Here is a 16,653-nt window from a genome sequence, read left to right on the forward strand (position 1 = left end):
GATTAGTGTTGTTTAACATCAATCTTTCCTACATTTTTTCAAAGAAAGATACCAATCAGTTCTGCATACCCCTGCTTGTTAAAAGCAGCACCTCTCCTGCTGACTTACCCTTCCCTTAATCAAAAGGGCAGGAGGAAGCAGTTGGGATTCACTTTTCTTTTTTTTTTGTTTCAAAGTACACAAATGTCAACTTCCTCAAGGATGTTCGGCATCACTGAGTTCAGTCATGTAAAGTACAAAGTTAGCTTAATCAAAAGGTTGCAGGCTGCCCATTGCTAAAATGGAGAAGGAAAAGGAAACCCAGGCCTCCCTGAAGTGTGAAAGGGTGCACAGGCAACTGTTGCATGTGGATTCACACGGAGGCCATGCTGAGCTGACAAGGGGCTTTAGGAAACATGAACCTCTACAACTGCATCTCTCTATCCTCCATTTGAAATGGCAGTGGCACTTTCTTTTTATTCTTGTGCCCAGTCAAGTACTTTCCATATAGCTTTGTAGCAACCCCAAGCCACAGCCCATTTAAATGTATTTAAAAAAATTATTTTCACTGCCAGTCCCCATACTTTATTGGAAGAGTGTAATTCTCCTTGCCTCCATGGACCTGAAGGTGTTAGCACCTAGAGCAGCTACCAGGTAGTCCATTCATTCATTTATTCCCCTACTCTTTTTATGAATCAGTATCCATCATGTGGCGGCTGTCAATAGGAAATCCCTGGTCAATAATTTCCTTGGAAGATGCTTTTAAAAGTAGCAGAAAATATATTTTCCGCAGTTTATCTTAGATTAAATTGTAACTCAACTTGGTTTTGGAGATAAGTATAAGTCTATAAATAATACTTACAGACATGTCTAAACCTGAACTTACATTCCAATCAAGCACAAAAATCTTATATGGTTATGATCCCCAAATAAGTCTGGAGAAGATAGTTAATCTTTGTAACCATGTGGAACTGGTACGGCTCACAAAATGACATTCTGTGTAACCTCCCTGGGGTTTCTGATGTAAAACTAAAGTGATAAGAAGGTCTAAGGTCATTAGCTCGAAGTTCCAGCCAGAACTAGAACTCAAGCTCCAAATTCCTAATCTAGGGACTTTCACGTGATGACCATTTATTAGGTGGGTGCGAGGAATGAGAAAGAGGGGGATACAAAATCTGAAGGTCACTGATATGGAGGGACAAGGAGAGTTATAAGATGCTTAAAAACAACAACATTGGCCTAGAGAAAAACTCCTACTCATTTTAAATGCCTCTGAATGACAGGGAAGAGCATAGGACAGTGGTTCTCAACCTGTGGGTCGCGACCCCTTTGGGGGTCGAACGACCCTTTCACAGGGGTCGCCTAAGACCATCAGAAAACTCATATATAATTACATATTGTTTTTGTGATTAATCACTATGCTTTAATTATGTTCAATTTGTAACAATGAAAATACATCCTACATATCAGATATTTACATTACGATTCATAACAGTAGCAAAATTACAGTTATGAAGTAGCAACGAAAATAATTTTATGGTTGGGGGTCACCACAACATGAGGAACTGTATTAAAGGGTCTGTGTGTGTGTGTGTGTGTGTGTGTGTATGTGATGTATGTGTGTGTATATATATATTCCCCTTTATATGAAATAATACATCATTCTCCCTCTTCAACGTGCTCTAAAAAATCTTGTAGAGCAGTTTCCCAAGCTTCCCTGATCATAATATATGGCATTTATATCTTGTTTCAGATACAAATGCCAAGGTTGCCCCATGGAAGTTTCTGATTCTCTAGGACTATGTGGGGTTCAGAAATATGCATTCTTCACATGTTGATTCATAGGATTAGGTAACACAGAAACCCTTGCCACAGCATCTAAAAAACTGTTCATTCTTAATGAATTGTCCCATTTCAATGTCTCTGTTGTGCCTTTTTCTTTCTTTTTTTTTTTTTTTTTTTTTTTTTTTTTTTTTACTGCTGTGCCTTTTAAGTAGGCACATACTCGTATATGAACACATGACCTAGTGTTTTCTTTAAAATAATTTTAGATACATTTATTGAATTTTAAAGCTTTTAGCAATAGCAAAAAGTCAAATGGGGTTCTCACCTAGCTCTCTCCCACTGAAGCATCTACTTATACTTTACAAGTATCAATGCCTAATTTATTTTTTTTAAAGCCTGTGCTTAGTCAATATTAACTAAAACATTAACTGAATACAGGATTTCTTTTTTTAAACATTTATTTTGTCTGTCAATCTGGTTGATCAAATTACTAATTTATATCCTGATGGTGGTGATCTTTAGAAAAACCAGTCTGCCTTTGTTGCATCCCAGAGATATTAATAATAAGAAGAACGCATTCCACACAAAAATCAGTAGGGGAAAAAAAACAAAAAACCTCTGTATTTGAGCCCAGTCCCCCCTCTCCCTTAAACCTTTTGACACATAAAAATAAGCCGTTTCACATCAGCCCACCTTTCTTTGATAAGTCAGTCACTTTCCTTCTAAATTCTGTCTGAGACAAAACTTGCCACGCTGTCACTCACCTTTTAGAAAGGCACAACCAGGAAACACTGTCTAAAATGAGTTCACCTAGTGTCTTATTTTTATTTTTATTTTCTTTATTGATTAAGGTATTACATATGTGCCTTCCCGCTAAGGTTTGACGGTCTGGTCTATGCTTCTCTGTCTCTGGATCTGTTTTTGTTCATCAGTTTATGTTGTTCATTATATTCCACAAATGAGTGAGATCATGTGATATTTATCTTTCTCCAACTGACTTATTTCACTTAGCATAATGCTCTCCAGGTCCATCCATGCTGCTGCAAATGGTAGGAGTTCCTTCTAGACCACCATCTAGTGTCTTGTAGTCACGTTTTATTCAATGGATACTACACAAACCAACCAGAAAACAAAAATACTACTGTAACATTTTTGCAATAATTCTACGGTCTTGAGAGAAATTAAGTTAGGGGGAAAGAATGGTCCATGCCCTCTTCTAAGCATGAGCGGGAGGGGCCATAACTGTAAAGAATGTCTGTTAATTATGGTTGTACTATAGTTATATTAAGCATTGTACAATTAATTCCCACTATCAAATTAAACTGTTAAATGGGGCTAGATTAAAAACACAAGTTTCCTCTGCTTGTTTTCCTCAGTTATATACAGGGGTGGGCAAAAGTAGGTTTACAGTTGTGAGTACAGTTATTTATTCATTAATTATGTATTATTATTACTAACCTACTTTTGCCCACCCCCCTACAAAGTAATCACAAATTAAGTTTGCCATCACTAGTATGTTTTAACTTGGGGGGGGGGAGATCTTTTTCCTCACAAGGCATACTGCATATTGAGATGATAAAGTTCAAGGTCAATGATATATATATAGTTGTTTAACTGCTGCAAAAATAAGCACCTAATTTCGTAGGCTATTTCCCTTAGAAGACTGAGGAACAATAATTTTTTCCTGCTGGTAGAGAATGTGTCTCTTAGGTGGAGTAGAGGCTGAGAGACACTGAGGAGTCCATCCTGCAGCAGGAAGCATGCCTGGCAGGCAGAATCCAGGAGGGTCAGACAGCCTCAGAACAGCACTAGGGACGGTGCCTAGAGATAGCAGAGAGGTATGGACTCTCGAGACATACCTGAAAGATTACAGATGGTAGGTAACCATGGTTTTAAGTGTCCATCTCACTGGCCATAGCATTTGCAGTCCACATTTGCAAACTCTCTTTAACTATGTCAGTGACCAGAGCTAGCCTTCCAGGTTAGGCTGGAACGACCACTAACAAGCTGCCCCTAGCCTCCTTTGGGACTCAGACGATAAAGCCTCAGCAATCCCAGCAGCAGCAGCAGTACCAGCATGGCTTCGACCTGTAGTTCTTGTCCATCAAAGAGCTGTGCCCTGTCTGCTTGCACTGACAGGCAGATAAATACAGAGATCTGTCTGCAAGTGCATATTTATGTGTATCTACAGCTCCCTCATACAGACCTGCAGAGAATGCCTAACAGCTTCCAGTGTGTAACACATTCACCCACTAATGGGGTGAGACCCATTACTCACAAATGAGTGAAAAGAAGCATCAATATGCAGGTCTTAACCCCAGTTTGTGGGCAGAAACCTGTCATTCCATTGCAGGCCGACAGGTCTCCTATTCAGACAGTCCTTGTTTAATTTTCCAAACACCCTTCCTCTAAATGGTGCTACTCTACACTGTGCAGACATACAGATTTGACAAGCAGAGCCATCAATTTCACATTCCCTATGCCAACTGCTGGGGAAAATTAGGCTAGTATGTACCCGGGATTGACTAGCTGGGGAGGCACTTAGAAGGTATTTTCCACATTAAAGGCTCAGATCTTGGGATGGAATACTCAAGGAGGGTTGTTCCTTTTCAAAACTCATCAAATCAGGAAAGTCCAAAAATATGTATTGTGGTCTACTGTGGGGCATATCTGATACTGAATCCAGAGATAAAGAGAAAAGTAGGGCATGGTCCAAATCTAGAAGGAGCTTTGAGTAGGCAATAAAAGGCATCCATTCAAGTAACCACAATATAAAATGGGGCACTTGCCTTAAGATGTGTACACATAATGCTTAGTCAACAGGAAGCTGAATATAGACATGATATACTGGCACTTTGTTACCTTTCAAGAAATGTCAGAACTGTCCAAAGAAAGACCAACTAGAAGCATGATAAGAATAGGTGAACTAGGCACACGGCAAAAGACAAGGTGATGAGCATTGTTTCTCATGACCAAGTCCCACAATACTCTTGGGATTTCTGAGACTGTCTCAGGGGTAGAGAAAGAGCTTGAGATGGCATTGAAATATCTGTGAGCATAGAGTCTCTCTGGCAGTTTCCTTTTGGTGCGGATCTGCTGAACTAGGAAGGAATGGAGAAAATGTAGGAGAAGGGTTCTATTGCTATTTCAGGAGTCAGTGAGAATTAAGAATACAACCAAAGGGAGAATGAAATATTGAGCTTTAAAATTTTAATGGTAGTTTTGATATAATATAGTGAGAATAGCACTTCACCTCTGTGGTCTTCCCCCCAAAACCCATAAGTCCAATCACATGATCTCACTCATATGTGGAATCTAATGAACAACATAAACTGATGAATAAAAATAGATCCAGAGACAAAGAAGCATCGAACAGATGGACAAACCTCAGAGGGAAGGCAGGGCGGGGTGGATTGGTGGGAAGAGATCAACCAATGAACTTGTATGTATATATGTATAACCCATGGACACAGACAATAAAATGGTGAAGGCCTGGGGGTGCGGGAGTCTGGGAGAGGTCAATGGGGGGAAAGGGGGACATATGTAATACTTTCAACATTAAAGATTTTTTAAAAACAAACAAACAACAACAAAACATAAGCCCAGGCTATGAGAAAAAACATCAGACAAACCCAGATTGAGGGATATTCTACAAGATACCTGATCAGTACGCCTCAATTTTTCAAGGTTGTGAAAAACAAGGAACATCTGTGAAACTGACACAGACCAGAGAAGCCTAGAGAGACGGGCAACTAAATGTAATGTATTCGTGGATGGGATCCTAGGACAGAAAAAGACACTGGTGGGGAGGGAACTAGTAAAATCTGAATGAAGTGTGAAGTCTACTTAATATTAAAGTGCTTACCAATGTTGAGTCCTTAGCTATGACAGATGTAGCATAGTAATGTAAGATGTTATCAACAGGAGGATCTGGGTGAGGGGTATATGGAAACTGTGTTATCTTTGCAGATTTTCTATAAATATTTATTTTCTAAAGTATTCTAAAATAAAAAGTCAATTAAAAAAAAAGGAACTTAAAAGTTAAGAACCCAGAATGAGTCCCAAATCCCCCTGAGCTGATCAGTACTCCATGTCATATGAAGTTCCCAGAGGCCTGAATATCAGGAACTCATAAATGGGAATGCAGAGGAGGCTGTGTGTCCCCTGAGTTTACTCTCAAGTTTGAAACTTTGAGAGCAAATTATTATGTTGTTCAGGAATATACTATAATAAAGCCCTCACTGTTTGGAGGCTTGAGTGAGCCTTAGTGCCCACTTCCCAACCTGCCCCTACCCTCTAAGCAGTAATAGCCTTTGCTAAAATCAATCAAAAGACAAAGAGGATCCCACATTTAGGAGATATTTTCCAGTTCAAGTTATGATTAGGAGGGACTGGGGTTATGGTTGGTAGGGAAGAGAAATGGAGAGTGCTGTTCATATGCGTGTTTTAAATATCCTTTTTAAAAAAAATCTCCACAGTTATCATTGTATTTTAGTTTTGAGTGCTCCACATCTGCAGGACTGCAATTGCCGCCCAGCTGGCATCAGACTAGTCTCAATCCCCTAAATCCACCCTGAGCACTATAGCCAGGCTACTCCTAAAACACAGTTTTTATTAGTTTTCTTTGCATCTCTAAAATGTTTCCATTATTTAGCAAACCCTTATTGAGTTCTAATTCTATGACAGCCATTGTTCTCATCACTGAAAAAATAAATTCTGGATTCCACCTGACCTTTCCCAATTCATATCCTAATCTTCACATGTATCTCATCTCTAATTTCATTACTTGCATCCCCACCACCTTGCCTTCTTCTAGGTTGAAATTTTTATACCTTCTCCCTCCTTCCCTGGTTTCTGACACCACCATATTCCATGTCCCTTTCTCTCCAAAAGACCATTTTTTCTTCATCCTCCAACACTCAGCTTTTACATCTACAGCTAAAGTTCTCCCTCTATTCTCAAGCCATCCATGTACCACTAGAGGTCATCCTGATGAGAATTTCTGCAGCACTCACCGCCTTTCTTTACTGCTCATTTTGGTGCATAATAATAGAATAATAATTTCTATCTAACTAGTCTTAGTATTTAAATAGAAATCTCCACAATAAGATTATATAAACCAGAAGCTCCCTGTAAGCAGGTATTGTGTCTCTGTTAACTATTATGATAGATACTAATTAAGATTAGCTCATACCTGTTTCTAAATTTAAATTGTATATTTTCCTCTTTTTAAAAATATTTTTCCTTTTTTATAATAGTAAAAAAATAGAGACAATAATGGAAACACAATAAATACATCAACATGTAATGATCAGTGGTCTTTACTGGCTGCAAAAACAGTGCTGCATTTTGCTGTTAGTTCCTCTACCTTTTATGTGTGATATTTACTATTAGACACACTCTATATAAGCCAACAGTGCCCAATTAAATTTTATAATAATTGAGCTTTGACTGTTGTTAGCATCAGCCTTCAGTTAGAGCAGGTATAGGGCAACAGAGACTAAGTTCAGGATATATGAGCTCATATTCATCAAGCAGCTAATTTAATGACATTGTGGGAGGCATAATAAGTAATATGACATATAGTATGCCCAGGTTGCTGAATGCTGTTTTTTGCAGATAGGGTTTGATATCAGCTTTCACTTACTTATTATTTATATAAGCACATTTTTTCCAAAATATAATAAGTGTAGAAAAGTTTGTATAAGGTGATATGGAGATCAAAATCAAGGTTATAACCAAGGGCAACAGATTAAAATGCAAATGGGTAATGAATCACTTGTTGAGATTAAAGTTCACAAATTTCAAATGGGAAAAGGCATCAGCAGAGACATAAATAACACAGCTGTAAGGATGGTGTCATGGTTTCATGAAGGAAAAGATGAAGCAGATAGGAGGATATTAGTACTCAGAGTTTCAAATTTTGTCAAAGAAGACAAAAATAACTAGGAGAGTTTGGATTGAAAGACTGGGAATAATAACTAGGGATAGTGAATACAATGGCCTAGGAGGACAATGACGTCAGCATTAAGAACATTAAGAACAATGGTCCAGCAACTGAGTAATTCTGCATCAAGTACTTGAAACCAGTGTTAAGGCAGAACTCAGTACAAAGACCACCTCAGCCAAAACATGGATTCCTCATGTGTTCTCTGCCTACAAAGACATTCAGATCAACATGTTGGTGAAGTTTATGCCCACAGCTGGGGCAGCAAGCATTCCTAGGTGAATGCGGGAGGGTGTGTGTATGTATGTGTGTGTGTGTGTGTGTGTGTGTGTGTGTGTGTGAATGCATATCTGCATGTGTGTAGGTTGTGTCCTAACAGGTATTAACCATGACCCTACAGCATAGTAAAAACTGAGCACAAGCCTTAGCCAGTTTGGCTCAGTGGATAGAGCTTCAGCCTGCAGACCAAAGGGTCCTGGGTTTGATTCTGGTCAAGGGCACATGCCCAGGTGGGGGCTCATTCCCCAGTAGGGGGCGTGCAGGAGGCAGCCAATCAATAATTCTCTCTCATCATTGATGTTTCTCTCTCTCTCTCTTGCTTTATCTCTGAAATCAATAAAATATATTGAAAAACAAACAAAAAAACTGAGCATGAGGATACTAATGATGATTATAACAAGAGTTAATGTTTATTGTAGCTCACTATATCCCAGGTTTTAGTTTAAATACTTTACCTTTATTAGATTATTTATTCCCCACAGTAATTTTATGATGAAGGCACCACCCCCATTTTATAGATTAAGAAACTGAGGCAGTAAAAATTAAAGCATTCCCAAGGTCATACAGCTTGTAAGTTGTAGAACCCAGGCAGTCTGCATACTTAATCACTCTGCTACACTGCCTAAATCCAGGAGAACAATGAGAGAGTTGTAGAAGTTTACCTATATCTAAATAATATCTTCCTTTTTACGTCCCCAGGGATAGAAATTATTTCAGGCTACTCTTACTGGAGCAGTAGCCCTTCTCAGATATGTGACAATGTCATGTTATGTTGTTCAGCAGATAATAAAAGCATCATGGTAACAGATGAGAGATTTGGCTCTTTTTAATTATACTCAACATTTTAATTATACTATTTAAGCAATAAAGAAATATTGTTATGAAGCAGTAGAACAACAGACAGGGTAATATGGAAAGTAAAATTTTAGTCTCAGCCAGCCACTAAATGTGGGTTCTGCTCTCTATCTCTCCATTTTCCATTTCTCTACAGAGTGAATAAGGGTTAATACGATGATTATAAAACATTTACCATATGAGAAACCATAAATTCTATTACTACTGTGATTCTCTGAACACAGATGACTCCCAAGCCCAGGAAAGAGTGACCAAATAAAACATCAGCACCATAGCGACTGAAAAAGTTTGGACTCTAGTGTCCAATTTTATTAACAAAGTTGATTGTTAACATAGCGGCATGAACATGAAATTTTCATTTAAAACCAAGGGGAAATGTACTTAGCCTTGAGTCTTTCCTTGTTGGTCTCCTGGAGTCAATTCCAAAGTATCACCTAATAACTACTATTTAAGAATTTGCAATTTTATATACATTTATTTTCCTAAGAGTATAAAGATTCAGGTCAATTATTATGGCTTCCGATTTTCAGCGTGACTATATCTCAAGACAGAATGTCCCCTTCAGACTTCTAGGAAGTGACTTGTGTGGGGCCCTGTATAACCTGGACCTTACTGGATGCTATGACTACCCTGTACTGTTGTTTTCACAAGTGAGCTGGGTCAAGGCAAAGAGGGGAAAGAGTTGGGCAAGGACTCATAGGCTGGAAGGCCTGCTGTACAGGTAAGTCTAAACTCCCCACTCTTCTAGCCTCAACATGTTGGAAGACCCTGACCTTAAACTGAGTACAGAATTCTTCAAGGAGAGAAACAGGAACTCCTATACCCTGAACTTGTCAGGAGAGGCTAGCCCCTTTTAGCATTTGACCTTCAGTAAATAATAAAACTGCTTTTATCCGTAAGCCTGTACCAGCTGCAAAGGTGACAGATACCTGTCATATTTTAGAACAGCTTATCACCTCAGCCTCTGAAGTGACCGAGTATTTATAGACACAAAGATAGAAACATAAAGCATGTATGTATAGGCAGGAGTCCCCTGGAGGTGGCGATTAGGACCAGGCAGTAATTTTAGCTTGAAGTTCCTATGACTTAAATAGCCACTTGAGCTCTGCTCTTGCCGTTTACGATGTCAATAGAACCCCTAAATGAAATTACAGCCTTCTGATACACAGCAGGATATCCTTTCTTTGCCATGCAATGTACACGGACGGGAGAAATTGCTCTGTATATGGAGTTTCACTAAAGGGGAATTTATCATAAGGCTGCTCTGCTAAAATATAATTATGCTGTTATTCACTGGATAACACATCTAATGACTTGGGGTGCACTTGATAGCCATGTTTCAGTGAACACAGACGCACGCCCTGATGTGAACTGGGCACTCCAGTGCTTCAAAGCGCTATCGATTTCAATTCTACCATAATTTACACCTGGCTTGTTTTGCCAATAGCTTGAACCCATGCTAACACTGGAACACACACACTCAAGTATTAGAGGAATCAGAAAAGAACTGTACAGCAATATGCATGCAGCAAACTTTCTAGGATTCTGCCATTATAATAATATCCCTTGATGCTAATAAAATATTCTGTAAGACTTTCTGGCTATGTTTGAGCATTTCCTCTATTAGTACTGTCCCACAGTTGGTGGTGACAGTAACAATAATCTCTTATGTTTGTACAAACTGCCAGGGCAGCATCTGAGTGCCAGTCATCTTGGTCCACCTCCACCTAGCAGAAGTACTGGGATGTATTAGTTGCTCATAATAATCTTCTCTAAGGCTCCTCTTCCTCTCTGCATCATCATGGGATATACCCTTTTGCTTTTTGTCCACATATTTTCCTTGAGAAAAGTACACAACACAATTTTAACTATTACCATGATGCTGTTAATTCAGATGACTGCCAAACTTATCTCCAGCTTTCCTGACCAAATCCAACAGCCTACCAGATGTCAGTCTGAATTTCCCCCCAACATCTCAAAATCAACACATTCAAAAGCAAATTTATCATCTTTCCTGAGCCTACAAACCTCCTTCTCCTCCTCATAATTTTTCTGGTTTAGCTGTATAAGGCAGAATGCTGGGAACAATCCAAAATTCATTCTTCTCTTGATGCCCAGCCCAAAGGTTATTAAATTGTGTCCATTCTGCTTCTTATCTCTTGAATGTGTCTCCTCCTTTCTGTTCCCACAGTTATTGTCCTAGTTCAGGGCTTCATTGTTTCCTGTCTGAACAATTTCAGTTGCCTTCTAATTCATTTTCCTGTCTCAATTCTCCCAGCCCTCCAATCTACCCTCCACCTTTCCGCCAGGGTGATCTTCTATCACACAATTTGATAATTAACCTTCTCTACTTAAAATCTTTCAATGGCTCCCCAAATGCCGCAAGATGAAGCTAAAACTTCTTTGCATGGAAATCATGGGTCAACATGATTGTTGCCTGCCTACATCTACAGCATCATTTCTCCCAACTCATCTACTAAACATCAGTGATACTGGTCCCCAACTTGGCCATGCCATTTCCTATTTAAGTGCTTCACCTCTGCTGGTCTGCTTACTGAATGCTCTTCCTCTTTTTGACTATCCAGGGAAATCCTTCAAGGCCCAGCATGGGTTTATAAGCTCTTCTCTCAAGTTTTCCCTGACCCTCCACTCAGAAGTACATTCAGCTAAACACTCACTATTTTGTGCTTCTGGGGTTCCTTAAACATCCTTCAATTATAATACTTAGCATAGGGCATTATACAGACTTATTTCCCTAGCTGTCTCTTCCCGAGTGAGTAGTTAGAGGCCCGGTAGTATTCATTTTGTATTGTCAATGGAAAAGCCAAAACCTTCACAACAGCATATCAAGGCCAAGTGCTTAGGCCCCATGACCCTGCCTACCTCATGTCTACCATCTCACTCTGATCCTGCCACACACACTACCCTGTTACATTCAAACTTGCCACATACAGTATTGTCCAGGGACTTTGCATTGGTGGTTCCACTACCAAAAATGCTTTGGCCTAGATATCCGCAAAACTCGGTTCTCCACCTTTCTCAAATGTTGTACCTTCATTGAGGCATTCCAGCTCCATCCAACTTAAAATCGCAACTTTGCCCTTAACAAACATAGACACACTCTCTCAATCTTTCTCTCTTTTTCCTCTTTCACTTTTCTCTATAACACTGGTCACTGTGTTACATGCTATATAATATTTTACATATGTACTTGTTTGCCATCTTTCTCCCCTGCCTAAAAAATAAGTAAGCATTATGAGATTGGAGACTTCTTTGTTTTGTTTACTGTAGTATCCCAGATCTTGGAAAAGTGTTAGGTGCATAGTATGTGTTCCTCAATAAATATTTGTTATTAAATGAATCAGTCTTTAGCTTCTAGAATTATACCTGACACAGAGTATGGGTTCAAAAATGTTCTCAAATTAATAAATAAATTAGTGAATGAATGAATTAATGTTAAATCCATGTTTAATGAATGCAATGAAGAGACAGTCTTTGTAATCCGATCCTCATAACAATGCTGGAAAATAAGTAGAATGGGTACTATTATCTTCATTAGACAAATGAAGTAGCTGAGTCCCAGGAAGGTTAGGAGCCCAAATTAAAGCTACATGGGTAGCCTAATGTTTGCTACTCTTTTCAATCCACTATTAAAAGGTAAAAACGATCCTTTGCACTAGGTTCAGTATGAACCTCTAACATTTACTACACTGTTTTGATTCCTCTTGACTAGGAAGGCAATTAACAGGAGGTTCAAGGTGCTAATACTTTTTATTACAATGTGTGTCTTTCCTTATTAGGTCCTTTTCATAAAACAGATCCTTTTCAAAAGTGGATTAGGCACTCATACAATTTTACCCCTCACAGTGGATTGTATGTGACTACCCAAGAGGATGTCATACTATAAATCCTGCCAGAATGAACTGGAAGGTGAGCATAGCATTCATAGCTTGATGATGCACAGGCTGTTTGGTGCCAAGTCAGTGCTAATGGAGATGTCCTCTATGTGTTAACACCCAAAGGAGAACAAATTCAACAACAAAACACTTTGGTTTTTGGCATGTCTGTAGAGAGTTAACTTTCCATTGTTTAAGGGTTAATTATCCATTATGTGAATCACTTCTCTTTCTCCCTCTGGCTCTTACCTCTAGAAATTTAGTGTACTGGAGGATAAGCAGGAAAAATAAAAAGATGAAAATGAAACCAGTACAATTCACTTATATATATTGGAAGCTCTAGAAAAGACTCCCATATAGAAGATAGAATTTGATATAGTTTGGGGATTGCCAAGTTGATTGATCACAGATAATAGATATTATTAAAGCATATCTTACACAGTATTTTGGTTTTGTTTGTTACAGTCGGTTTGTAGTATATGAAGTTACTCCCTGGCTGTGCTTCATGTCAACAGCAAACCATTTAGGGTGTGAAAGAGGCCCTTTCCTCCGATGTCCCAGAGCACTGCAGATTCTTTGAAGTGGTTTTTTTCATGTATGAAACTACGTATAAGTCAGCGGTTCTCAACCTGTGGGTCACCAACCTGTGGGTCGCGACCCCTTTGGGGGGTCGAAAGACCCTTTCACAGGGGTTGCCTAAGACCATCGGAAAACACATATATAATTACATATTGTTTTTGTGATTAATCACTATGCTTTAATTATGTTCATAATGTAGCAAGATTACAGTTATGAAGTAGCAACGAAAATAATTTTATGGTTGGGGGTCACCACAACATGAGAAACTGTATTAAAGGGTCGCGGAATTAGGAAGGTTGAGAACCATTGGTATAAGTGGTTAGAGGACAGGTACTGCATTTTATATTTATTTATCTCCTTCCCAAATAATGTCAAACTGCCTCAATCTGAATGGAAGAGCAATGAACAGGTGATGAGTGAGTGAATGAATGATTGCATGGCTGTCCATATGCCAATACATTGACAGTGAATACATCTTGCTGTATATCATAAGTGATAAATGAAAGCTATAGATTTTTAAAATGCTATCAATGGAGAAGGGGAAATTCACTCTTCATTCAGGTTATTATGAAAAGGTTCAGAGAAAAAATGGAACTTGACAAGGATGTGACTTGCCTCAGTATCTTTAAAGGTATCTGAAAAATTGTAGTTGCTGATGCTGATATGTAAGTAAAGCATCAAAGTATTTCAAGTATAACTAAATAGATGAGAAACTAGAATAAACTGGGTCATTTGTGCATATACTCATTCTTACAATATAGAGTGAATTCACTAAATACATTCTCAATTTTAAGATAATAGAAATTTATTTTCTTTCCATTTAATTTTAAACTACTTTATACATATAGCAATTAATACTTTTATGTTGTGCATAATAGAATTTAGATTTATCATCTAACATGCATATTTGATAAAGAATAATTACTAATCTTACCAGCTAAACAAATCTTACCTTTTACAGGTACTGTTCATAAGTATTTGTGTAAAATTTCTGTTATAAGTGTGATAAAATGTCAACAATACTTTACTTATGATCAATTTAAAAAAATGTTTCATTGAATTCAAAGAAAGTAAGCCCAGCTAATATTTGGTTATATTTTAATCTTGAATATAGGTATATGATTATGAATGTGCATATGAGTTTATAAGATAACAAAGATACACAATCACATGATACAATGAATCAACCCTTTCTTAACTTTTAAAACATGTATCTTTTTAAATGAATCACATAAGTATAAAAAATCTTTTGTATACAAATAAGAAAGAATAATTTCTTATTGGGTCAATCATAATTCTGTTATTTAGCAATGTCATTTGTGTCTAATTATGACTGTCTCATTAAATGACTATAACATAGGAAGTACTTATAGCCAATGTGCATGCAAGGAGATATACATTTTAAAACATGCATCTTATGAAATAAAATAAAAAATTTCAGAATGAGCACTAGAATACTGAATTCTGAATAGTATACTATAAAGGTTTAAAGACAGGTTTTGGAAAAAAAATAGGTACTATTAACACAACCATTTAAGCAGAATGAAATACATCATTATCCTGCCTTTCTATTAGAGGTATACTGATCAAATTCTGACTCTTAGACACTAGCTTAGCTATGTGATTCTTCCACAGCCACGTGGAGCTCCAGATCTTGGCAACAATAAGGAAAATCTCTCTGGCAGGTTATCTTTGTTAAATGCCATTTCTTAGATATTTGTGTTTACCTATTCTCTGCTTAACAACACTGACAAAATTTTATATACAAACATAGAATATTTAAAAAAAATGTCTTCCAAGTGTTAAAAATCCAGCTTGCCCTTAAGGCAATCCTAATAGACATCCCTAGACTAAACGACATTTCTCTGGGAGTCTGTGCAACCTGAGTATTAACTGAGGAAGACACAACCTCCTGTGTATGTCTTGGCAGTAATGGGCTAAAAGCTACTTACATGTTTTTAGACCGTAACTAAAATTTTATATCATCATTTTCCAATTCAACTTATTTCTTTAGCAAACAAGAAACCTAATGACAAACCCCCAAGAAACATTATATTTACAAATAGTATGATCATAACTAATGTGCCTAACCAAAATAGGCAAATTATATACATTAAACTTATAGCACATATTGGTCTTAATAAAACTTGAAGACTGCCTCCTGTCACAGTGACACCTGAGGAGTTTGGTGTGCCTTCTAAACTACAGGAATTGTGACAGGAAGTGGACTCTGTTCCAGAGAGTCACTGACAGAGCCTGATGAGGCTGCAGCAGGGGGCAGTCTCTGTAGGGGACTCGGTTATATATGAGCACACATGAGTTACATGGTTAAGAATGTGAATCGCCGAGAGTAGCAGACAAAATCCCAAAGCTAAGTACCAATGTAATACGTTGGATGACTCCACCGGCTTGGACAGAGTACACACAATAGACATACACAGCACACATCTGGTTAAATGTAAAATAACTATCGCTAAAGCATTTTCAACTTTTAGGAGGAATCTACTGGCAGTGTGTTAATAGCAAGGAAAGCGAAAACAATTAAATAGCATCTCTTTCCAAATATTTAAGAACATCGAGTAAGTGCCCCTTAGGCTGGGTTGTGGTTCTTGGAAGTCTCAGCCTATGAGAACCATATTGGGGACATCAAAGGCTCCTCCCTCTCTCCAAAGAGCAATTCAGTTCAGATGCTGCCACAGAGCCAAATGCTTTTATGGCCACCATGTTTTTTGTTTGTTTGTTTGTTTCCACTCAATATTTTGGAACATGCCCGATTCTTGAAATTGAAAAGAAGACAAGAAAACACTGTAAGATCTAATGACCCTGGAGGAGCAACGAGACCTGATGGTAAAGGACACACACGTTTCAGCTGAAATTGACTCCAAAAGCAGGTCTGTTGACTCCTCTGTTAGTCTCATACTCGACAGGACGCAACCACCCCCATTCCACTCCTTAGACAACGTCCCAGAGCACATTCAATCAGAGTCTCTTGTATTGAGGACAATACTATATTTGGGTTTAATACTGTGAGGACAGTCATCTAGTTTTCCTATGTCAGGATGATAAATTTCCCTGAAACCAAATAAGGATTCTCATTGCATCCTTCTGTTCGATACCATGAATGCAGAAGAATAAAGAAGAAGGTGTGACAAATAATATTTTCCAAAAGGTTGGGTTGGGGGAGGTTCCCTAACATTGAAAAGCAACCAGTTTTTAGCAAAGAGATCTTTAAAAGAACAGTATTCACAATATTCTTTTGCTAAGCATCCACTTTTCTGTCTTGCTTAGCTGAGTTCAGAAGTATTCTGAGCATAATGTAAGTGTTCAGAATAG

At 38.1% G+C, this 16,653-nt stretch overlaps 1 protein-coding gene across 12 annotated transcripts in view; it reads right to left on the reverse strand.

Annotated features, from left to right (window-relative positions):
• Positions 1-16,653, reverse strand: part of ZBTB20 (zinc finger and BTB domain containing 20) — an 853,596-nt gene that overhangs the window by 312,940 nt on the left and 524,003 nt on the right. The window lies entirely within an intron of this gene.

The sequence above is a fragment of the Myotis brandtii genome, unplaced genomic scaffold, assembly GCF_000412655.1.
Source record: "Myotis brandtii unplaced genomic scaffold, ASM41265v1 scaffold46, whole genome shotgun sequence".
NCBI classification, from domain to species: Eukaryota; Metazoa; Chordata; class Mammalia; order Chiroptera; family Vespertilionidae; genus Myotis; species Myotis brandtii.